This window comes from Macaca fascicularis, chromosome 6 (assembly GCF_037993035.2).
Source record: "Macaca fascicularis isolate 582-1 chromosome 6, T2T-MFA8v1.1".
In the NCBI taxonomy this organism is placed as follows: domain Eukaryota; kingdom Metazoa; phylum Chordata; class Mammalia; order Primates; family Cercopithecidae; genus Macaca; species Macaca fascicularis.
Window position 1 is genome coordinate 86,782,763 of NC_088380.1, and position 24,866 is coordinate 86,807,628.

The 24,866-nt window shown below is 39.1% G+C and overlaps 1 long non-coding RNA gene across 1 annotated transcript in view; it reads right to left on the reverse strand.

Annotated features, from left to right (window-relative positions):
- Positions 1 to 13,050, reverse strand: part of LOC135971322 (uncharacterized) — a 53,931-nt gene extending 40,881 nt beyond the window's left edge. The window contains exons 1-2 of the long non-coding RNA XR_010587434.2: positions 12,830 to 13,050; positions 5,203 to 5,290 (exon numbers count right to left, since the gene is read on the reverse strand). This is a non-coding gene — a long non-coding RNA (uncharacterized lncRNA). The remainder of the gene's footprint in view (positions 1 to 5,202; positions 5,291 to 12,829) is intronic.
- Between the last annotated feature and the right edge of the window lie 11,816 nt (positions 13,051 to 24,866).

The following is a 24,866-nucleotide window of genomic DNA, read 5'->3' on the forward strand; positions in this document are numbered from 1 at the left end:
TCTCTAAACTTCTGTTCTCACTTTATTTCACTGATTTCATCTTCAATCACTGATACCCTTTCTTCCACTTGATTGAATCAGCTACTGAAGCTTGTGCATGAGTCACGTAGTTCTTGTGCGTGGTTTTCAGCTCCATCAGGTCATTTAAGGTCTTCTCTACATTGTTTATTCTAGTTAGTCATTCGTCTAATCTTCCTAAGCTTCCTTGTGATGGGTTCAAACATCCTCCTTTATCTCGGAGAACTTTGTTATTACCAATGTTCTGAAGCCTTCTTCTGTCAACTCGTCAAAGTCATTCTCCATCCAACTTTGTTCCATTGCAGCGAGGAGCTGTGATCCTTTGGAGGAGAAGAGGCATTCTGGTTTTTAGAATGTTCAGCTTTTCAGCTCTGGTTTCTCCCCATCTTTGTGGTTTTATCTACCTTTGGTCTTTGATGTTGGTGACCTACAGATGGGGTTTTGGTGTGGACGTCCTTTTTGTTGATGTTGATGCTATTTCTTTCTGTTTGTTAGTTTTCCTTCTAACAGACAGGTCCCTCAGCTGCAGGTCTGTTGGAGTTTGTTGGAGGTCCACTCCAGACCCTATTTGCCTGGGTATCACCAGCAGAGGCTGCAGAACAGCAAATATTGCAGAACAGTAAATATTGCTGCCTGATCCTTCCTCTGGAAGCTTTGTCCCAGAGGGCACCTGCCTGAATGAGGTGTCAGTCAGCCCCTTCTGGGAGGTGTCTCCCAGTTAGGCTACACAGGGGCCAGGGACCCACTTGAGGAGGCAGTCTGTCTGTTCTCAGAGTTCAAATGCCATGCTGGGACAACCACTGCTCTCTTCAGAGCTGTCAGACAGGGATGTTTAAGTCTTCAGAAGTTTCTGCTACCTTTTGTTCAGCTATGCCCTGGCCCCAGAGATGGAGTCAACAGGCAGCAGGTCTTGCTGAGCTGCGGTGGACTCCGGCCAGTTTGACCTTCCCTGGATGCTTTGTTTACCTACTCAAGTCTCAGCAATGGCTGATGACCCTCCCCCTGCCAGGCTACTGCCTCACAGGTCAATCTCAGACTGCTGTGCTAGCAGTGAGCAAGGCCCTGCCAAGCCAGGTGCAGAATATAATCTCCTGGTGTGACATTTGCTAATACCATTGGAAAAGCACAGTATAGGAGGAAATGTCCAATTTTTCCAGGTACAGCTCATCATGGCTTCCCTTGGCTAGGAAAGGGAAATCCCCCATCCCCTTGCACTTCCCGGGTGAGGCAATGCCCTGGCTGCTTTGGCTCACCCTCCTTAGGCTGCACCCACTGTCCAGCTAGTCCCAGTGAGATGAACCAGGTACCTCAGCTGGAAATGCAGAAATCACCCATCTTCTGCGTCGATCATGCTGGGAGCTGCAGACCAGAGCTATTCCTATTCAGCCATCTGAGAAGCACTATTATGTCTTACATGACATAACTTGATTTACCTTTCCCAAATGAAAATTAATAAGGGTTGTACCTCAAGATGTTAGTAAAAGGTCATTGCTTTATATTTAATTTTTCTAAATTCAATTATTCCGTCTTGGTAAAAACAGACCAAAGGAGGAGTTGGTCAAAGAGAAGGAAACAAATCATTTAAACTGGGTCACAATTCTGGCCTGCCATTTCACTAAATGACCATGAGATGAAAAGCAAGTCTGCACTTCTCAGATCAGGCTCAGTTCTTGGTGCCTGTCAACATGAAGCTGTTTTAAAATGTGGTCTTTTGGTGTGACATGGTCCCTACAGGCAAACCTGCTATACTACTTAATGTTCAATCAGAGAAATCAACAATTTGTTTTGACATTGAAGGAGAAATTGACAGTGCTGGATATATTGAGAGGTGGGCTGTGGGTCTCCAAAAAGGTCACTTCCAAAGGACTTTCCAGAACTAGTTATGTTTAAATTCATTTTCCTTACTGATTGTCAAATCTAATCACTAAGTAGCAGTATAAGTCCCTTGTATTGAGATATAATACCATTTATATTGTATGCCTGGTGCTAGTATGTTAATTTGTTCAATACTCATAATAAGCCTATACTTATATTTATACATCTATACTATCCTATGAACTTTTCATTTTAATTGTGAAGGAACTGAGGAACACAGAAATTTGACAACCTGCCAGCATCATACATTTGGTAAGAGTAGAGCTTGGGTTTCAAACCCAGGCCTGGCTCTGAAAGACTAGGATATAATTTTATGAATAAATATAGACTTACTTTTTAAAAAGTTTTATTTTTATTTTTATATGGGTGCCCGGGCTTAGGGATTGAGGGGAGCGGGTGCTCAGGGAAGGGGCTAAATATTGACTCTAGCAACCCAAAAATGGTTACTTCCAAGCAAAGGAAAAATTTCTTCTCATCTTCTACCAGTCAATATGAAGACACTGAATTCACTATGTAGCCAGAAAGGTAATAAAATATTTGAAGACTGAAAAAAAAAGTATAGAATGGACAGATCACTGCTGCTGAGAAAAATGAAAAGCTCTTAAAGGCCACAGGCAAAGCTTCATTGGCCTCCTCAGGGGCCCAGAGGTAACCTTACTCCTTTCTGGGAATTAATGGTTTGCGTATTCTTCATTGTCCATGTCCTTCCCCACCTAGACTGTGAACATCTCAATGGGTAGAACTCTGCTGTCTTAATCATACTAGAATCTAAAGTGCTTAGTACAGTGCCTGGTACATAATAAATGCTTTCAAATGTGTTGAATGAAATACTAAATGAATGAAAAAGATAATAAAATTGTAATTCATATGGTGACTGGATTTTTGTTCTTCTTTATCTCTCTCTAATAGAGCATACATTATTCAGTAACCTTGAGGCTGATGCTTTCCACTCTCACAAGCCCCAGGTAATTATGCTGTCCTGAAAACACCCATTAAGGCTGTTATGCAAAATCCTCAGATGTTTATCTCTAGGGGCTATAAGTGACCTAAGGCAATTTTTGGAAGCAGTGATAGTGCCATTAAAACTAGTAGAAAGTGGTCACTATCTTTTATGTATGTGATAAGCTTACTGTCTTTATTGTCACCTTCATAATAAGGGAAAACATTTTACTTTATTTATTTATTTTCTGAAGGGTGGATAATGAATTGGTAAGAGAGAGGCTAAATCCTTTGCTGACTTCTAATGATGAGCAAAAAAGACAGTTCGAGTTCAAGGGTGTTTTCTCTGAGACAGAGTTTTTCACCTCAGGGCAATCGATGCTTCTTTGTGAAACCAAACCTACTAATTGGTATCCTCCTCTGACAATGCCTACATTGGGTCCCTGGAACCCAATAAGTGTCTAAGGCCCCTGGCTATCTAGCAATCATGGGAACAAGAGGGGAATAAATTATCATTAAAGACTCATTGTTCTCCACAGCTGGGAGTTTGGGCATTTAAAAGCGTCAAAATGTGCTAGGTCATTTAATAATTTACTTCCTGAAGTAGATTCTAATTCTAATTGAAATGTATGTTTTACTTAGCACTAGGTGGGAAATGTAGAACCACACTTTTGAAGAGATCTCTTTGAAAGCTGCTTGCTTTGGTTTTATTGAATAGCTTTGCCTTCAGCTTTGCAACTTTGTATTCTAGTTTATATAGTCTTTGTAAAGATAACTATTCTTGTAAATCTGGCATAGGTTTAGTTTTTTTCCCTAGGCTTTGCTCACAGAATTCAGACGCCTGACTCTGGAACAGAAAGTGAACATGCGTGCTTTGCAGATGATTCTGACTTAAACATATGGCTATTATGTTGTACATTTTAAAAATGATATTTAATGCAGCGATTCCTGCTTTCCATATGGTTTGATTTTGTTTTCCCCCTCCCTTCCAATCCCATGCATGTTAGTTCTTCGCCTACTACGTCACAGCCTTGCGGGGATGTGTTCATCAGGGTCAGAGCATGACAACATGTCAGCTTGCACATTGTATATAGCTGGCACTCTTTTAGCTGGAAGCAACACAAGCTAGTTTAAACAATTGGGACAATTATCATCTCACTAAATGGAAAGTTCAGAGTCAGGGCAAACTCCATGTTTAATCAGCAGCCCAGTATGGTCACCAAACCCCTAGGATTTTTCTTTCCATCCTGCTCATTTCAATGTCACGTTCATCCAAAGCCTGGTTCCTCTCATAAATCCCAAGAAGGCTCATGGGTTAATCAGACCTTTATTCTTTCTTGTTTTTGCCAGCAGGAGAGAGAATGATGATCTTTCAACAGGAAAGATCTTTGCTGTCAGTCTAGTTGGGCCATCAGAGGCCTCACACCAAGTGTAGTTGTCAGGGGAATGTGAATTGGGTTCGACCGTCAATGTCCAATATGGTGGCCACTAGCCATACTAAGCCCTTGAAATATGGCTAGTCCAAAATGACATGCACTGTAAGTGAAAAAGATACACTGGATTTTAAAGATGTAATATGAAAAAAATGTAATATAGCTCATTAATAATTTCTATATTGATTATATTGACAATATATTTCAGATAGATTAAATAAAATACATTATTAAAATTGATTTACCTGTTTCTTTTTACTTTTTAAAAAATGTGACTGCTAGAACACTTTAAATTACATATATGGCTTCCCATATTTCTATTGGATGGCGCTAGCTAACTAATCGAGATTCCCTCTGAAGTAGGAGTGAGCTACACACTCGAATGAAATTTAAGGTTTTCTTAGAAAAAGGAAAGGAAGAATCAGTGTTAAGTAAGCAGCCACATGGTCTACTTTGTCTGGAGGACCATTTTTAAAATTTCTCTCTTGTTGTTTTTATTCTAACTTCTAATTGGTGGCTGGAGGATATAAGAAAATCAGTAGTAACATGTGGGTTTCGTTGGGGACCAGGACAGCTTTTTCCAAGCATTCCAAACTATGTACTATGTGGGAATTTTGAGAGAGCAGAGATGTCATATATTGTTCTTGATTGCCAAGTAAGTTCACTGGGAACAACGTTGGGTTGAGCTCACAGGCCTGAATCCTTTTCCACTGCTTAAACAATTTTATTTTGTTTCATGTTCAGCATTTATTCTGTTATTAAAGCAATATGTAACAGTGGCACCAAATATGTAAAAATGATTAATACACTGTGGGGCACAGGAGACCTTTCCTGGTGTCAGTTGCTTGTTGCTTTCCACTCTGCAACATTTCTCTTTCTTTTCCTTTTTGTTTCTTGCCTTACACTCACAGGCAGAAGGACTCCTTTTCACACTTACCTTATTGTAGGTAACCTCTGTCTGTTTCACAGCTAATTGTGCAACGAAGAACAAGGATTTCATAGAGTTTGTAGAATAATCGGGAAGCCTGTAGACATTAGTGAAGAAAAATCACGTGAATTCTTAACAAATTGTACATTACTGTCAAGATGGCCAATTGTAAAGCCAAGACTCTTCCTTGAGAAAAGTCTCTCGTCATCAAAGGTGTGTATGCAGGGCAGGACGATATTCTGCTTTAGGTTCAACTCACCCCAGGGCTGGTATTCTTCTTGCACACAGCAGCACAGCCTATACCAGGAGCTGCACTATTGAAATCCTTCTGCGGAGTTACTAAATAGCCACTGCCCAAAACCCCCACATTCCTTTCTTACCACCTTGGCTTTTCTGGCCTCTCCCCCTGAAATCTGGCAGTGAAGATGCAGAAGGGACCTCCAGGGTCATCTTGGTGCTGAAGGGACTTCCAGGACTCTGCCACACTTTTAAACAATGCTTCAACTGCCCAACATTTAAATGTGCCTTACACTAGTGATCAGTTTCCATCTTAACAAAGAGACAAAGGAAAACAAAATATCTGGAATGAAAACTAGGAAGGCGAAGGGCCGAGCGCAGTGGCTCACACCTGTAATCCAGCACTTTGGGAGGTCGAGGTGAGTGGATCATGAGGTCAGGAGTTTGAGACCAGCCTGCCCAACATAGTGAAACCCCGTCTCTACTAAAAATACGAAACTTAGCCAAGTGTGGTAGCGGTCACCTGTAGTCCCAGCTACTCGGGAGGCTGATGCAGGAGAATTGCTTGAACCTAGGAGGTGGAGGTTGTAGTGAGCTGAGATAGTGCCATTGCACTCCAGCCTGGGCAACAAGAGTGAAACTCCATCTCAAAAAAAAAAAAAAAAAAAAAAAAAGAAAAGAAAAGAAAAAAAAGGAAATAATCTAAAAAGGCAACTTAATGCTTTCTTTGATGATTTCTAATAAAAAACAAAATCATTGTAATTTTTTATTGATACACACCATTTAAAGACTTCTCTTGAAGAGTCATAGTGAAGCAGAAAGAAGACTAGCACTTTGTGATATGATAACTAGATTCCAGTTTTATCCTGACACTGGCCACCTGTGTGAACTTGGTAAGTTTCATCATTTCTGCAAGCCTCACTTCCTCATGAGTAAAAAGCAATAATGCCAGTTCCCACTTCAGAGTTATGAGGGTAAAAATCAAATAAAATATGAAAGCAACCAGCCCTGTTCTTGGCACATCACCAATGCTTGATAAGCTCTGGTCAAATTAGAATTTGAGAAGCTGGAGAACAACTGCATGAAAGAATTTTTTGTAACTTTGTATTGAAGTAAGACACACAGGCAGAAAATGCAAATTACTGTATTTAATGTAATGAATTCCTGTAGAGAGAACACATGTAACCAGCACCCCCATCAGGAAATTAAACATTATCCATACCCCAGGAGTCCCCTCCTGCCTCCTTTCAGTCACCCATCCCCAAGGAACTTTTCATGCCAAACTGATTGTTTTAATGTGGGAACCGAATATTGCACATGCTCTGATGGGCTTAAGTGCTTAAAAACAAACAAAAAGGGTTCAGGTGAGTTGTTCTCCAGACTGAATGGAGAACCTGCGATAGATTAAGTAGAGGCGCGTTAAAGACAAGCACACAATCTCTCACTCACTCCTACACTCACACGATCATACGCTGCAAATGTGTAAGGACTTCCTGTTCTGTGAACAATGCCAGGTTAAGGATTATCGCATTTGCAAACGTGCTCCCGCTTCTCCAGGATTTTTTTTTTTTTGAGAAGTCTCACTCTGTCACCCAGGCTGGAGTGCACTAGAGTGATCTCAGTTCACTGCAGCCTCCACCTCCCAGGTTCAAGCAATTCTCCTGCCTTAGCCTCCCAAGTACCTGAGATTACAGGTGCATGCCACTGCACTAAGCTAATTTTAGTAGAGATGAGGTTTTACCATGTTGTACAGGCTGGTCTTGAACTCCTGACCTCAGGTGATCTGCCCACCTTGGCCTTCCAAAGTGCTGCGATTACAGGCATGAGCTACTAGTACCTGGCCAGGATTTTTACAAAAGGAGCAGCATAAGCAAAACAGGAAACCACTCTCTTGGGGTCAGCAAGCCTGGTTTCTCCTACTCTGCTAGTGAACTGAAGCCTAGGGTTGGGGTAGACCAGAGAAGGCATGAATGCCAGGCAAAAGATGTCTGCAGGCAGTATGGAGTGACTGGATGCTTTTGAGTGCAGGGTGACAAGGCGAAAATATTTTTATTGTGGAGGATGTATCTGGGAAAAGAGGGACTAGCCACAGAAAGTCAGTGAGGAGGCTCTGTGAAACAGTCTAAGCCAATGAAGCCTCAGAATCACCTAGAGAGGCTTAAGCCACAGATTGCTGGGATCCTTCCCCAGGGTTGCTGCTTTAGAGAGTCTAGTTAATCTGAGAATTTATATTTTGTTTCCAGGTAATACACTTTGAGAATCACAGTTCTGAGCCAAAAGTTCTCAACACTCACAATACATTAGACTCATCTAGAGAGTGTTTTACAAACATCCATGCCCACGTCTCACCTCCAAAAAAAGCCTAGGGTTTAATTAGTCTGGGGTAAAGCCTGGGCATTGACATTTTCTAAGAATGATTCTATAGCATCACCAATTTTGGGAACCACTTATCTAGACAGCGATTCTGGAATGTGGCTCCTTATCAGAATTACCCAGGGAGCATAATAAATAGATTCCTGGGCGCCACCCCAGATAAAGGACATGTAGAGTGGAGCCCTGGCATTCCTATGCTTGATCTTCACAGACTGGTCACGCTGATACAGATGGTTCCCACACTGGCTTTTGGGAACTGCTGGTCTGGAAAGGCAAATGAGGATACAAACCCTAAAAACAAAGTATGAGGAATGGCAATAAATGAGAGCTCCTAGGATTTTCTGACTGTTTAGATGGGCAGACCATGGAAGGAATTGAAGCCCAGAGGGTGGGAAATCTATCTACGGGTCACAAGAAAGCCTTGTGTGGCCGTCAAGGTGTGGTCATAGAAGACTGCTGGTCGCACAAAGAGCCACAACTTGAATCAGTTATCTTCCTGCCAACAGCCTGACATATCCAGACAACCCATCTTATCAAACCCTGACAATTAGTGGGTGCTAATTCATGCTGACTAAGCCCTAGGAGGTTCAAGTCTCTAACATAGCATGCAACTGTTAATTTTCACTGAGAAACAATAACAACCAAGGTAGCCAAACACTTGTATTCTTCCCATGGGTAAATTACACAGAAAGCCAAATTGTCATCAGAAAGTTGATGGGTAGAGATGGAATCAGAGCAGAGAGGAGTTAATTGCATGATTCAAATGTTTAGGGGCATCAGGTTGTGATAGCTGGGTGCCTCCTTCTCTACAAGTAAATATTTGGAGGAGTCTGAAAAGACACAGCCTCTAATGGAGAGTTCCTAATGGCCACAGTCAGTATTTGCCCCAGTGACTCGGCTGGGTTTATGCTCCACCATCCGCAGGCTAATTAATTCATTAAGTCTTTAGAGATATGAATATCCTCAATCAAATGAGTCTCATCTTGCTCACTCTTGAGTCCCTGTGTTTCTTAGGGTGATTTTGCATATCTCTCACCTGAACAATGATGTAGTTTACAGTGTAGTTCTAAGAGGATAATTCCATTTTCCTTAATACTACACTTCTGGAGTGGTAGTATTAGGGAAAAATACCGTTGCCACATAGAGTTCAATTTCACTATTTTAGCAACGATTAGTCTTATTTTATGCGGCAGAATTAGAGGCTAATATTTTAATTATTTTTATGTTTCTTCAAAGCATAGTATACTGTCATGGTTAAAAGAGACCTAGTTAACCCTGAGCATATGAAGCCTTTATGCTCAGATCATGAGGTCACAATACTGGGTTACTTCTCACCTACTATGAGCTTCCTCGAAAAGCAGGCAGGCAACTGTAGTTAGAAAACAAAGAATTCAGTTCAGTAAGTGTGCCTGGCAACCTAAACCTGCAAAGTGATGGCAAACGTCCCAACCCTATTTTAGCTTTACAATTATGTTGATGATGAAACAGGCTCTTTGTGAGAGCCAAAAGTAGAACAAAGCATTTGTATCATGCTTGATAAAGATAACAAGAGAAATAAATCCAAACCATAGCATTTAGTTGGCTTCTTGAGGAGAGAGAAGGAGTGGGAGTGATGAGATGTGGACTCCCCAAGTGCACATTTGTTGCTTAGTGACATGAGGAGCAGCTCTTTAGCAGGAGGGGGAAGAAGATGCAGGTGGGGAATCCTTGAATCTGCTTTCTATAGAAGCAGACAGGATGTGTCTTCTCCGACCCCTTGATACTCTTCTATTTATGTCAGGCCTTCTGGGTGACTGTGCTCAGATTCTTATTTAAATCCAATTAAATCTGGGACTTGAGTAAACACAGATGTATATCATGCAGAAGATAGTAGTAAAGGATTCTGCATATAGGCCAGAGCAGCTGTATCTTTTCTGCTATTTAAGGTTTGGGTTTTTTCTTAGTATCTTGGAAAGAAAAAGTGACAGTAAATATTGGCGGTTTTAATTTTATACAAAACCAGAGTCTCTCCTTTTTCTAGCCTTTCCCCTTGGCCTAGGCCAGACTGACTTTATTAAAACAATCTGATCAGGCCCCTCTCCTTCCCGTGGCTCCCCACTGTCCACAGAAAAACGTTCATTCCCAAGGGGACCTCAGACTTCCTTCATGACGGGTTCCCCCTTGGCTGCATAGCCTAACATCCTGCCACTTTTCTCCTCGCATAGAATATTCCATCCAATGCAGACTTTCAGGGTGTCCCCAGTTCAGAGCTCTTTCACTTCTGTACACTTCATCTACCTCCTTTACCTTGCCTGAAAGTGAGAATTACAGAGTCTGGAGCAAAACTGCCACCCGTTATGGCTCTGCATCTTCATTAAGTGGTGTGGCCTTAGGCAAATTACTTAACCTCTCAGTGCCTCAGTTTCCTCCTGTCCAGTAAAAGGATAGTAGTGGCTAACCTAGGCTCACAAGGTTGTTGGCCTTAAATGCATTAATGCATAAAAAATGCAGAGCAGTGCCTGGCACATAGGAAATAGTTAATATTTTTAACTTCTACATATGCTACAAGACTAAGCCTAAACATTATTTTCTGTGGGAAGTCTTACACTGTCAGATGTAAGATAATTCTCAACCAAGGGTGATTTTGCACCACCACCCTCCCGAGGATTTTTGGCAATGTCTGGAGACATTTTTGGTCATCTCAAACAGTGGAATGCTACCAGTAGAGGCCAGGAATGCTGGTAAAAAAATTTAAAAATCTACTTTGCACAGGACAGCTGTTCCACAGCAAGGAGTCATCAGGTCCAAAGTGTCAACAGTGCCAAAGTTGAGAAATTCTGACAAAAGGCACACTATGACATTTCTTAATATTCAGTCTATTAATATTTGTTCTTATGTCTTTATTGAAGACAACAAAACATAGCAATAATACCTAAGCTTTATAAACTATATCTCAGTGACTCATGTTGAATTGTAGCTTTTCAACTTGCCATTCTGGCTATCTTAGTCAGCCAGCTGTTAGTATTGAGCCAGGTGTCATTCTATGCACTTTGCCTTTATTAATTCATTTAACCCTAACAACAACTCTATAAGGTAAGTGCTTTATTACCCTTATTTTACAGACGAGGAAGCTAACGCAAAGTGACAAAGTAGGGTTTGAACTCAGTCTTGCTCCAGAAATTATGCAGAGTTGGTTAAGACTGAGTCCCCCACTAGAAGTCATCTTCCTGTCTTAAATGATTTATAATGGTTGTTTTATTTTCCTTTTATTGTCATCTTTGGCAGAGAAATTGACTCTGGCTTATTCAGTCTTCTTAACAGAGGACCTACTGATTTTGAGATGTTAGGCTGATTAGAGAGGAAAATAACAGCAACACAAAAAGGGGAATAAGAAAATAAACCTCTGAAGAATTTGATGCTTGAGTCTAGTGATGTATGTAAAAGCACTTTGCAAGTTGTAAGGCAGTGGTTTTCAAACTATGATGTATTCAAACTATGATGTATTCCACAACTACCAGGAGAGTTTGTTAAAAATGCCGACTTCCCAGTGTCACCCTCAGAGATTCTGATTGCATGAATCTGGGGCCTTGCCCAGGAATCTGCCTTTTTAACAAGCTCCCAGGTGACCTTGATGCAGGTGGTCCAGTTGCTCACCTTGGAAACATGCTGTACATATGGGGCTTAGAAGCGAGAGCTAGCAAATCCCAGAAGAATACTTGAGTTTTTGCCTGTAGAATAATTCAAACCACCTGAGTGGTAGCTTATTAGTGCTTTTCTGGTTCCCCGGTAACTCACTAGCTTTAGGCCAAGGAGCTTGATTGAGAGGGTATTGACGGGGAGGAAGGAGAGGAAAAGAAAGGAATAGGGCCAATTAAAACCACCTTCCCACTGAGGTGATTGTTTCTCTGTGGACAATGAAGGAGCTGTGGAGCACCTTCTTCCTTCAGTGTCTCCCTAATTGGCTGTTGTGACTATCATTCTGCCCTGAGGGAGGTTAATAGAAACAAGAGAGAGAAGAAAAGGATGCCAAGTAACTTAGAGCAGGAACAAAAAAGGAGCTGGCGCTCATTTCCACCAGGACAGAGAGAAGCCCTGATTGGTCTCTTTCCCTAAGGTCCTCTTTCATACATCTCTACGACCTTTCCCCTCCTTTTTTCTTTTCTCCCTCAGAGGGACCAATAAGCATGGGTTGTCTGGACAAGCAGTGCTTTATTAATGATCCAGGGAAAATTCTGAAGACCCAGAATTCTGCCATAAAGTGATATCTTGTTATTGCAAAGTGATCGTGTTCTTAACCTTCTTGCTGAACCACGTTTTTTTTTGGCAGGGGGGTGGGATGAACAACAGCCAGAGGCTCTTTTATTCTGAGCATCTTTCCAAGAGATCAGTTGAGTTATTTGGATTTTCATACTGGACCGTTACATGACATGCATTAACAACGTATGCTATAAACAACTTACCTTTCACTGAGCTAAGTAATTTAAAGTAATTTTAGCAATATCATATGGCATCGTGATTAAGATTTCCTGGCTTCAATCCTGGCTCTGCAAATCACTAACTGTGTGTCCTCGAAGGTGACTTTACATCTCTAAGCTGCAGGTTCCAATCTGTAAAACTGAGATAATAATAGGACCTCCCTCCCAACATACAAACACACATACAACAGCGAATTGTTATGACCACCAAATGAGACAATACATGTAAAATACAGTGCCTCACCCACAGTAAGCCCACGATAATGTTGGCCTCCATGTTCTTTACTTTTCTGAATTATTGTTTGATATTTCTAACCTAATAACTGCTGAATTGCTGGACAAAAAAAAAAAAGAAAAAGAAAAAAAGGAACGTTTTTAAAAAGTGTTTCCTCTCTATTAGCATTGAACTTCAAATGCTCACAGCACACTGTAAGCAGAGCAACAGATGGATTCTATCCAACGGGAAGGACACACAATTTAGGAAGCAAACAGACATAGGAGAGCAAGATAAATCACTTAGTTGCTTACCACACACATTGTGAGACACTGAATGTGTATTAGAAGTTTCTTACCAATAGTTGGGCCTCCATTTCTTGAATGGTTTTATATTTCCAGACTGCAAACAAATGATTGTATGTGTGAAAAAAATATGGAATAGGCAGGAGGACAAATTCAAGTGAACCAGAATGCCAGGGGCTCTGGTGTTCTCTTGGAGCTCTCTGCACCGGGTAAATCCTCTGAGTGTAGGCTTGCTGACAGCGGTCTCATTCACACGCAGGTTCCTCCCGGGTATAGCTCCGAGAGCAACAGCCCCCAGTCAGTGCAGGGTTACTAAGCAACTATACTCCCACGGAGGTATGAAATAAGAGAAAGTCTTGATTTTAAAAACAAAAGAAAGCCAAAACGCCCTGGTAAGCAGAGCTAATAATATAACCTGCTCTTCTCCTTTGAGTATACTAACCCTCAAGCTAGTTTACCTTTACCAGCGTATCACAACCACATGGAAATCAAATTAGAAAGCATGCGGCAATTGTATAAAGTAACTTCAAGCAATGTTTTAAATTACTGCTAATAAATTTCGTGTTAAAATGGCACCTCATATAGTGAACCCTTTTGTGTGTATCATCTCTCAACTGGGCACCTCGATGGAGGGTGATTGTCATTTGAATAATGGTTTTAGCAACTAAGTCAATGTTTAGTTTTAGACTTAATTTTTTTATTGTTTTTGTATTATCTAAGTTATACATTATTATGACAAAAATTATTAATTTGAAGTAGCTAGTACAAAGATGATGACCGGTAATCATTGACTGGATCTTTAGAGTTTAAGGATTACAAATAGATCTGTACATGTTTACATGTTCCCTACATATCCCCTTAGGATGACACAGGGAAACATTTCCTTGTTTTGATTCTTACTTTGATTAACATTTGCTAAGCTCTCAATTTGTGCGAGCACTATGTGAGACACTGGAGTTGAAGAGGGAGAAGGAAGAACATGTACAAAGAGACAATGCAAGGTCCAACCATTCAAAGAAGTGTTGCATAGTTTTAATGAAGGAGATAAAATTGTACACAGATACTACAGAAGGCAATGAAAGGAGGAATTAGGATACTCTGAATGATGTAATAATTATAGAAATCACTAGCTTTAAATTGCCAAATTAGAACATTACAGTTCTAATCTGCTGGGATAGGGCAGGAGAGCAGTACAGAGGGAATGTTAAAGAATCAGAGCTCTCAAATAGAAATGAAGCTGGATCTGACAGCTTTCTATACCTTCCAGCCTTTTCAATATCACGGTGTGTGTGCATAGATAGATAGATGATTGATAGATAGATAGATAGATAGATAGATAGATAGATAGATAGATAGAATTTTATTTTTACAATGCATCAAGGAATAAAGGATTTGTGTTAGAGGAAAACAAGCCACCAGCGACCTAGGCCTTGTCCAGCTGCTTCCAAGGTTAACAAGACTGGTGTCCCTGAGGCCCGCCATACCCATTGAGAAACTCTGCGTATTTGAGACATGCTCCTTACATGGATTTGCCCACTAGAGAGTCAGAATCTCAAATATAATATGAAGGAATGTTGGCCCAGCACAGTTGATGTGGATGTGTGATGTGCCATGGTTAGCAAGGCAATCTGAGTCGGGATGGAACTCCAGCCTGAACACCCACTAGCTTCCATCACCTTGGCAAGTTAGCTCACTCCTCTAAGCTTCATGGAAATGTCACTAATAAAATGGAATGCCCTGCTGAGCCATGTTGGAGCCTGAAACAAAAGGAAGACTGCGTGTTCCTATATACCTTATCAAAATAGCCCCTTTATTGTGAATCAAACGAGAATAGTTAATTGAAGTTTTCAGGGGCAAATTATGACTTCTGTTTAAAGCTCTGCATTGCCCAATCTGTTTGCATGACATTATCAACCCTAATAAACCGGCTGGTGGGGCATGCTGTTGATTGGAAATGACTGTTCCTGTTGCACAATAATACAGAGTTGTAGAACAAAACAGCCTGCTTTTATTTAAAATTATGATGGTGTTTATGCTTAGTGAATGCTTGGCATTAATTTTTTAAAAATATTACATTACAATATTATTTACACTGAGTGCTGAGTTTTTTGGTTCCCCATTAAATGTTGCTTGCCCCTGTGGTGAATGCCTCACTCTCCTCACCCTAATTGGGATTCCAAAAAATGTACTTTGAAGGACCACTATAACTACAAATAAAGACTATAAAATATCTTTATAAAATCTGTACTTAAAAGCAATAGTCATTGCTATCTGATTTTATAATACCTAACAGATTCCTTAGCTATTACTGAATGTGTTTTCTGAGAGTCCCTGAAAAAGCAGTGTGAATGAGAACAATACGCAGTTTATTCAACATGCTGAAAAGATACACAGTGAGTTCTGAAATCTGCCTCCGATCTGGTCACCAAGGAAATGTTGATGACCCTTAACCAGAATATACAAGGGAAAGGTGCTGGCCCAGCTGGGATTTCTCTTCTTCCAAGTTCTGGGAACCCTCTTGTGTATCCAAGACAATCTGCTCTCTCATGTCCCCTCTGTCGCTTTAGACTCCCAACAATGACACTCAGATAGCTTTTAGTCTTTGCTTGTACCAAAAATGCTTGAAGTACTGAGTTTACCAATAGATTTCCATACACAACTCCGATTCCCTCCTTTAGGTTCAGCAAAATGCTAAAGGACAGCTTGACTAATTGTACCATCATTCCTTCTGTCTTCCTCATAGGTAACTCTTCTTTCTGGGCCAATATTGATTCTCTGTGGACAGACATGAGGATTTTAAATTCCCCTTTTGGCAGGAAGAATAAGTTCCTGCCGGGAGTATGACCCCATGTGTTTCCCTGTTAGCAGGTTCGCGGTGGTGGCTTCTTTCCTCAGCAGCAGCAGCAGCTGGAAAGCATTCCTGTTGAACCACTTCACGCCCAGTACTGGGAGAGCTACGGAAAATAAACTAACATGAAACATCATCTGCCTTTGCCTCTGAGAATGATACCCCAGGGCAAGTTGATGGCAAACACAATAAAGTCACCAATGTGCAGTTGCATTAAACAAATACGGAAAAATTAGCACATTGACTATTTCTAATTATCTCCATTTATTCTGTAATGTGGTGTCTAGAGGAAACGGTTCTGTGGTAAATCTGCAAGATGTTGCTTTCAGCCTAGGAAGACAAATAAATAGGTACTACTTTAGCTTTTCATTCTCTTGGTCGTTCACAGAGTGAAAAAAAGAAAAAAAAGAAAAACCCCAACTACTTTAAAAATTGAAAAAATATTACCCATCAAAAGAGAAAGTGCTTACAAAAGGAAAGACTTGACAAAAAGTAATATGTAGACACAGCACCAGGCTTCTCACTTCTGATGAATTTGCAGTCTAAATACTAAAATATGCTGTTTCCCATTTCACCTTGTTTCCACAGAGACCAGGGCTGACAAAGAGCCCGTCACCAACAGTTACCGCCCTTTGTCTGCCCTGGTTGCTGAAGGCTGCATGAGCAGAGAATGAGCAAATGTGGGATAAATGTAAGCTGCTGATTTCATTCACACTTGGAACCTTATCTGTCTCCCATCTGAGTCACTAAGGAGCTCTCAGATTTGCCTCAATCTGACTTATTTTATGCTCTGGCTTTTCTTCCATCTACCTTTTCTTCTTTGTGTGTAATAAAAATAACACAGTAACACATGGAAAGATAGAAAGCAAAAAGTTAAGAATCACTGATAATTTTCAAAAAAATTTTTAAATCATCAAAAAATAAATACAAATAATATTTGGATATAGTTTCTTCCAGATTTTTCCCTGGCTCCTTCTCCTTATGTATGTATTCTCTATGTTCTTTCCCACTTATCTGAAATACCACTGAGGAAGTGAAATCCCAAGTATCCTTAGGTCTGTTTCTAGACTCAGTTTCAGTGACTTTTTTTTTTTCCATATTAACTTGCAGAGTTCTGAGAGGTCATTAGATCCTTTGTAATGTGACTTCAGAGGAATTAGGGGAGAAGATCAGTCTGCTATGAGCACAAGGACTAGGTCTCCCAGCCTTCCTTTTACCAGATCAGCTTTTATTTTTTAAAAAACTTTGGACTTCTGTGTGAGATTTTGTTTGAATAAAGGGTTTTGTGGCAAAAGCAAAATAAAATGAAAATGTCACATATTCTGTTCCATTTTTCTGTAGGGTACATGAAATTTTGATGTTATGCTTTTGTAGCAGCTATTCGAATGTGTCAATATTGATATTACTGTTTTCTAGTGACTATGCTTCCATACAGACTAAAGAGCAATGATACATATAAATCATACGTGAGTATTATGTAAAATAGATTCCCTCACCTACTTCCTGAGTCAACTCTGGCCATGGTCACCCTCTTCTGATGTCCCCTATAATGCCTTCATCCATTCCAGGGAGAGAACAGAGTTCTCACAAGGCCTAGGCTCATCCCTGGCTGCTCTCAAATCACTAGTAATGGGAAATCCAGCTGTACTCCCTAACACCAGAGAAATCCACAGTGGCTGATCCCAACTTGCTGCCTAGAGACTGACTGCCCACATGCTGCACTATTCTTGTCATAGTAACTTCCATATGCAAAATACGGAACTTCTGTGGCCCAATTGCTCCATGTCTGTCTTTGCCACCACCCTACTGCTGGATCCTTCTCCCTCACATTCCCCATACTCACTAACGAAGCTCTTTATGCCTCTCCACACTCATTTTCTGCTCCAACAGTAATCATTTTCCAGGATTACTGAAAGAGAAGGACTATTCTTTCTGGATTGGTAAAATATCCACTCTATAAACCAGCATGTGGCCTTCCCTCATGACCCAAGCAAGAAAATAATGAAAAAAGTTTTACACTGGCCTAACCTATTAGCTATATATATGTAATATGCTTTATCTATCCTACCCATGAATACTTCATTAGAGAAGCCAAGGAAGCAAAGAAATCTGCTCATCTTCTAAGAGTTTGACTCACGTACATATTAAATGGTCTGGCCCTCAATACTGTGATTTCTCTCTTGATGTGGCTATGTTCTTGTTCATTTACATTCAATTAGTAAATGATTTGACTGTTTACTAATGGCATTTACTGAAGATCTAAAAGATATACACTTCTGTTTTTATGGAATTTCTCATTATTCTAAATCTAGTTGAATGAACGCAAAGTAGGTACAATGGGACAGTAGACATGGGAATGGGGGGATATTCAGGCCGCATACAGATCATGGCCATTTATTCAATACTTTCAATGATTATGTTAATTATATTCGATTTATAATCACAGTTGATAAGGATAAAATATATTATTGGAGGCTAAGTTATTATAGGCTTTTGAAATAGTTTACTGAGTTAATATGACTGTAAAATTGATATATTTTTAATTTTAAAATGCCAACAGTGTAAAAGTTTTTCCTCATTGGTATAAGGGTTAAAGATAGAATAAGGGTCAAGAATGTTTTCAATAGAACATTTTTTGGTAATAAAATATGCATTTTATACTAGAGCAGGGTCCTTTTGGTGTGATTATGTAAAAATATCTCAGATTGGAGGTCTACACCAAAATCACAGAGTTTTGACTGCTGTAGTTATATAAAACAATTTAATATCTAGCAGGGCAAAGCCATACTATAAAATAATTCCTCTTATTTTTTCTTTAGGATTTTATTGGTGGATCTTACTTGCTTATTCTTCCAGATATACTTTAGAATCATTTGGTCAAGAAATGAATTAAACTTTGACTTTACAGAAAGAGTATTTTGGGCAGCTAAGAGAAATTACAATACCTGTAGGCATGATCTTTAAACGCAATTCTACTAAATGCTTTCAACATTCTGCTTCAGTGAGGATCACCAGAAGCTCTGTTGACCTTTAATGCCTAACATTTGTCCTCGTGGTAAATTAGAACTGGTGAACACAATTGGTGGTTCTTTCTATTTTCACACTCTATTTTTTCCAGAATGTCTGGGAGGTGTGAGCAGGTCATCCTGATCTATCAGCACCTCATGAAGGTGAGGTGTCATTAGACCCTCAATTGACTGCTGCCCTCTTTATAGGGATCATATGGTATAAGCTGTTGTCAAGGAAAAGCCTAGATGTGGAAAGGAGGAACAAACTTTAAATTACAAGTTGGAAGGTGTGCTATGAAAGACTAATTTTGGTCTTCCTGCTGGTTATTCTTTATCCTTTTAGAAAATATATTCAAACATATGTGTACATGCAGTTTCTGGATGGCATCACAAACTTACCACCTGTTCACTTGCCTCTTTGCCTTTGTCTTATGTTGTTGTAGGTGGCCATGAACAGGAACACACTCAAGTTACCTTAAGGTTATGGAATTTTATTTTAAAGAGTCCTGGTGAAATGAGGAATCATTCAGCTCTTTCAGGTGTCAAGAAAATGAGAACCTTGTAGTTGTAGTTAAATATAAGGATGCCCATTGAAATAAGAATGACAGAAAATAACGAAAGAGATTTATACTGATATATATGTATTACATATTTGAAGTGTGGGTTATCTGTCCTACCTATAAAAACTTTCTCACATAAGCAAAAAAACAAAAATCCTGGGCATTTTCTGAAAATATACAAATGACAATTTGCATATTACATGGTCCACCTCCTGAATACTTTGATTTCCCTCTTGACTTTACCATGGCCTTATTCATTTACATTCGACTAATACATTGTTTGACAGTTTAATAGAGCTGCTCACTCAGGCTTCAAGGAACTAGAACAGGATTTAAAGTGGCATCAGAACACAATGCCTCCACTCTAATATGCTGTCCTAGTAGTGATTCAAGTTATCTGCTTGTACTTCTTCTGAGACTATTGACCCCTTCAGAAAGTTCCCTCTACTCTTATCTACTTCCCTTTTGGGCTTCTTCTTACTCATGGCAAGTGACTGCATCAACACCTTCTTTCTCTCTGTCTCTCTCATCCTGTGCAACTCCACCCTGCCAAATCTTTCTGGATGTCTGGCCTTCAAACTCACCCGGAGAGAGAATCTGATTAGTTCAGCCAGTCACCATCCTTACTGAAAAGTTTTGGTCGTGGCCTTTAAATGGGTTATCTTTGTTTGTATCAGGCATCAGTCCCTAGTCCAATTAACTGTGGCTGGGGTAGGGTTACGTGGCAGAAAACATGAGTATCTGTGTCCAGGGAATCCTACCCCCTGCAGCTGCTTTTCTCAGAAAGACACCATGCACGTGTCAGGCCTTCAGAGTGGAATGGCCTGTTTAGTATCGGAAAATTTTAGATTTTGCTTCCTTATTGAAGACATCAACTCTTGTTCTGCCATAAACATTGGTCTTGACATTGGTCACTGAAATGACAGAACACCACAGAATGCAGCTCAAAGCAGCATGTGTTGGCAGCAGAGATTTCTTGGCCTTAGCCCCTCAAACAGAATCAGTGAGTGACTTCAGCCAGAAAGGTATAGCTGCTGGTATGGTACCTGTTTCCTGTGTTTCCTAAGTCATACCAGCCTGGAGGTGGAACATGAAAATCAGCAGCCAAATAATATTTTTCAAGGTCCACCCTCTTGTGCACTGAAATAGCTGCTCTCTCTCCCTTAAAATTTTTACCAGTAGAGCTGTAGTTCCCAGAGTTTCTCCGATGTGTGCCGAGAAGTAAGCCTCTCAACTGTCATGGCATTCCTGCATTCTATACCTCCTTTGTCTTGAATCCTTGCAATGAACACCCTGGCTGCAGCTGATGCCAACAGTAGTAGCTGTGTCTCCTGCCAGAAACACCACTGCAGCTGCTTCTGCTGCTGCCACTGCCTTTCAGGCTGAGACTACTCCTACCTGCAGAAAAAGAGGTCACTAGATAAATATTAAGGGTAACTATGTCCGATGTCAAGAGCACTGACATCCAGTCACAGCTGCAGCAAACTCTGCTTCCATGAAAGTTACTGCTTTCATTGCCAGTTCTGCTGTCACCACCATCAGTGCCTCTCCTGGTGCCTAAGAGCTTGATGCCCCAGAGACATCTAAGGAAAAACAGCTTTTTAAACTTGTTCCTTCATTAAAATTTTACCTTCTACAAGTTCAGTCATAAGTCTACAGAAATTGAGCCAGAGTATAATGTAGGTGAGATTTGGGTTGAAAATTGCCACTCGTCTTCAATATCAGTGCCCTGGCTTCTCTCCCTCCCTGTATTTCTTTGGGATGAGTTCTTTCCCACAAACTTCTTGGGTCCTCATGAGTATCAGAACAGATAGGTCTCAGCCACCCCACAGAGTAGCAAAGTGATTAGCTACTTCAGAGTAGTTAACTCTACCTAATTATGTAATTAATTACTCCATAGTCACCCAGGCTAAAAAAAAAAATAAAAAATCTACAAGTATGTGTTTTAGGAGATTTAAGGATATCCTAATATACATAATTGATATGAAGAAGAATTAAAATTTTATCAACTATACTCTTCAGTCTAAAGAAAGAATACAGAAGGTAGGTGGTCTGTCTCAATTACAGAAATGGGAAGATCAATATGCAAAATTTTTATATTTTTTATTCAATATCATCAGAAAAAGAAGACACAGAATCTGATAGACAAGAAGATCCCAGTCACTAAAAATGTGTAGTCTGCTTTAGCACAAATACCTTGTAATACATCACCATGGCCTCAGAACATTTCATCAAGATTATTAAAGTATTATTGTGATATTTATATCTTTATTAAGATGTGTTTGTGTATTATTAAATGAGTTTAATCTGAGCACTAATAAATTTGAGGCAGTACGAATCACCCAAATGGACCTGCTGTGTAGATACCTGGATATATAGGAAGAGGACTAACCTAGAAATATGAATTGGTGCATTTCACCATGTAGATGAAGGCAGGAGAGTAGATGAAATCATCTAGGGAAAGAATGTAAAAAAGAGAACAGGGTTTCTAATCAAGTGCGAGGGAACCCCAATATCTAAATAATGAATAGAAGGGAAGGATCTGGCAAACACAATCAAGAAAGAGTGGCCCAGTGAAGCAGGAGAAATACTAGAAAAATGGAATGTCATGGAAATTAATTTAAGGGACTGTTTCCAGCTGGAGAGAGTGGTTGGTGCTGTCCATGCTCTTGAATGACCCAAAAATACGATTTTCTAAAAGTTAAAAACATGACTTTCATAAAACTATAAAATTGGCCCAAGTCAAATAATTTATTCAACTCATTAATTAAGGAAGAAAACAGTATGTCTGGTTCAGAGGAGAATTTGAAGGTCAGATATTTGAACAGTCAAAGGCATAATAAAATTAATTTACTACTAAACAAAAAATTGGTTAATATCCTACAGGCCAATAAACTGTAATGGTTGGGGTTACCTTTTCTACCTGATGAAAATAAATTGCATCTATTCTAAACCAAATTACTTTATTGCAGTAGGCAGGAATAATTTTCATTTCTGTCAGCCCACAATCACTTGCATTAATACCAGTTTTTCTCTATAAGTTTATCACTATTAAGTTGCAAAATAGCCTGGTCAATAAAAACTCAATCAAAGTTGCATACCGCTATAGAATTGTATAATACCCAGATGAGCTAGACAGTGACTACATGACTGGTTTATTTCACTTCATATAATGACCTCCAGACTCATCCATGCTGCTGCAAATGACAGGTTGTAATTCTTTTTTATGACTGAAGAGTATTGCATTGTGTATATATACTATGTTTTATCTATTTATTCATTGATGGATACTAAAGTTAATTCCATATCTTGGCTATTGGGAATAGTGCTGCAATAGATATGGAGATGCAGGTGTCCCTTTGATACACTGATTTCCCTTCCTTTAAATAAATACCCTTAAGTGAAATTGTTAGATCATGTGGTAGTTTTTAGTTTTTTGAGAAATCTCCATACTATCTTTATAATGGCTTTATTAATTTTACATTTCCACCAACATTATCGTTTTCTTCCATTCTACAGGCTGCCTCTTCACACTGTCCATTGTTCCTGTTGCTGTACAGAAACTTTTTGGTTTAACACAGTCTCATTTGTCTCTCTTTGTTTTTGTTGCCTGTGCTTTAGAAGTCTTAGTCATAAAATCTTGGCCTAGACCTATGTCCTGAAGCATTTTCCCCTGTGCTGTCTTCTAGGAATTTTATATTTTGGGGTCTTATGTTTAAGCCTGTAGTTCATTTTGAGTTAATTTTTTTCTACTACTTTTATATTTTTGAGTCTTATGTTTAAGCCTTAATTCATTTTGAGTTGATTTTTTTATATGGTAAGAGATAGGGTGTTAAATTTTATTCTTCTGTATATGGATGTCTAGTTCTCCTATCACCATTTATTATAGAAGGTATCTTTTCCCCAGTGTATGTTCAGGCACCTTTGTCAAAAATCAGTTGGCTTTAAACACATGGGTTTACTTCTGGGTTTTTAATTCTGTTCCATTGGTCTATGTGTCTGTTTTTATACCAATATCATGCTGTTTTGGTTACTATTGCTTTGTAGTATATTTTAAAGTCAAATAGTGTGATGCCTTCAGTTTTGTTCTTTTTGCTCAGGATTGCTTTCATTATATAATCACAGGATCTTCTGTGATTTCATGTAATTTTCAAGATATTTTTTCTATTTTTGTAAAGATTATCATTGGTATTTTGATAGGGATTAAATTGCTTTAGATAGTCTGGTCATCTTAGCAATATTAATTCCTCTGATCTATGAGCATGGGCAGTCTTTCCATTTGTTTGTGTTCTCTTCAAAATTTTTCATCAGTGTTTTATGCTTTTCATTGTAGAGGTCTTTCACCTCCTTGGTTAAATGTATTCCTAGATATTTTTACTCTTTTTTTTAACTATTGTAAATGGGATTACTTTCTCAATTTCTTTTTCCACTAGTTATTGGTTTAAAGAAGTGCTACTGATTATTGTATGCGATTTTGTATCCTGCAACTTTACTGAATTTATTCTATCAGTTCTAAACATTTTTGTTAGAGTTTTTAGGGTTCTTTCAGTACACAAGATTATATCATCTGCAAAGAAGGACAGTTCAACCCCCTCTTTTCCAATTCAGATGTCTTTTATTTCTTTCTCTTGCTTGATTGTTCTGGCTAGGACCTCCAGCACTGTTTTGAGTAAGTTGGTAAAAGTGGGCATTCTTGCCTTGTTCCAGTCCTTAGAGGAAGGTCTTTTAGCTTTTCCCCATTCGGAACATTAGCTGTGAGTTTGTCATATATATCCTTTATAATGTTGAGGCATGTTCCTTCTATACCTATTTTGTTGAGAATTTTTATCATGAAGGGATGTTCAGTTTTATCAGATTTTTTTTCTGCATCTGTTGAGACGATAATACAGTTTTTGTCCTTCATTCTGTTAATGTAATATATCACATTTATTGATTTGCATATATTGAACTATCTCTGCATCCCTGGGATAAATCTCACTTAATTGTGGTATATTACCTTTTTGATGTGTTGTTGGATTCAGTTTGCTACTATTATGTTGAGAGTATTTTTTGCATCTATGTTCATCAGGGATATGACCAGTAATTTTCTCTTCTGTCGTTGTGTCCTTGTCCGTTTTGGTATCAGGGTCATACAGGCCTTGTAGAATGAATAGGAAGCATTCTTTCTCCTTCTTTTTTTTTTTTTTTTTTTTGAATCATTTGAGAAGAATTGGTGTTAGCTCATTATAAATTTGGTAAAATTCAGGAGTAAAGCCATTCAGTCCTGGGTTTTTGTTTTTTGAGAGGCTGTTAGTGATGCAACCTCATTTCTCATTACTGGTCTGTTCAAGTTTTCTTTCTGGTTCAATTTTGGTAGGTCGTATGTGTCCAGAAATGTATCCCATTTTTTTCTAGGTTTTCCAATTTGTTAGTGTATAGTTGTTCTTAGCAGTCTCTAATAATCTTTTATATCTGAGTTGTAATATCTCCTTTCTCTTTTTTTAAATTTTATTTATGTGGGTTGTTTCTCTTTTTTCTTGGTTAGTGTAGCTAGCAGTTTATCAATTTTGTTTATCTTTACAAAAAATCACCTTTGATTGATCTTTTATATATATATATATTTTTGTCTGTATTTCATTTAGTTCTGCTCTGGTCTTTATTATTTCTTTTCTTCTATTAGCTTTGGGTTGAATTT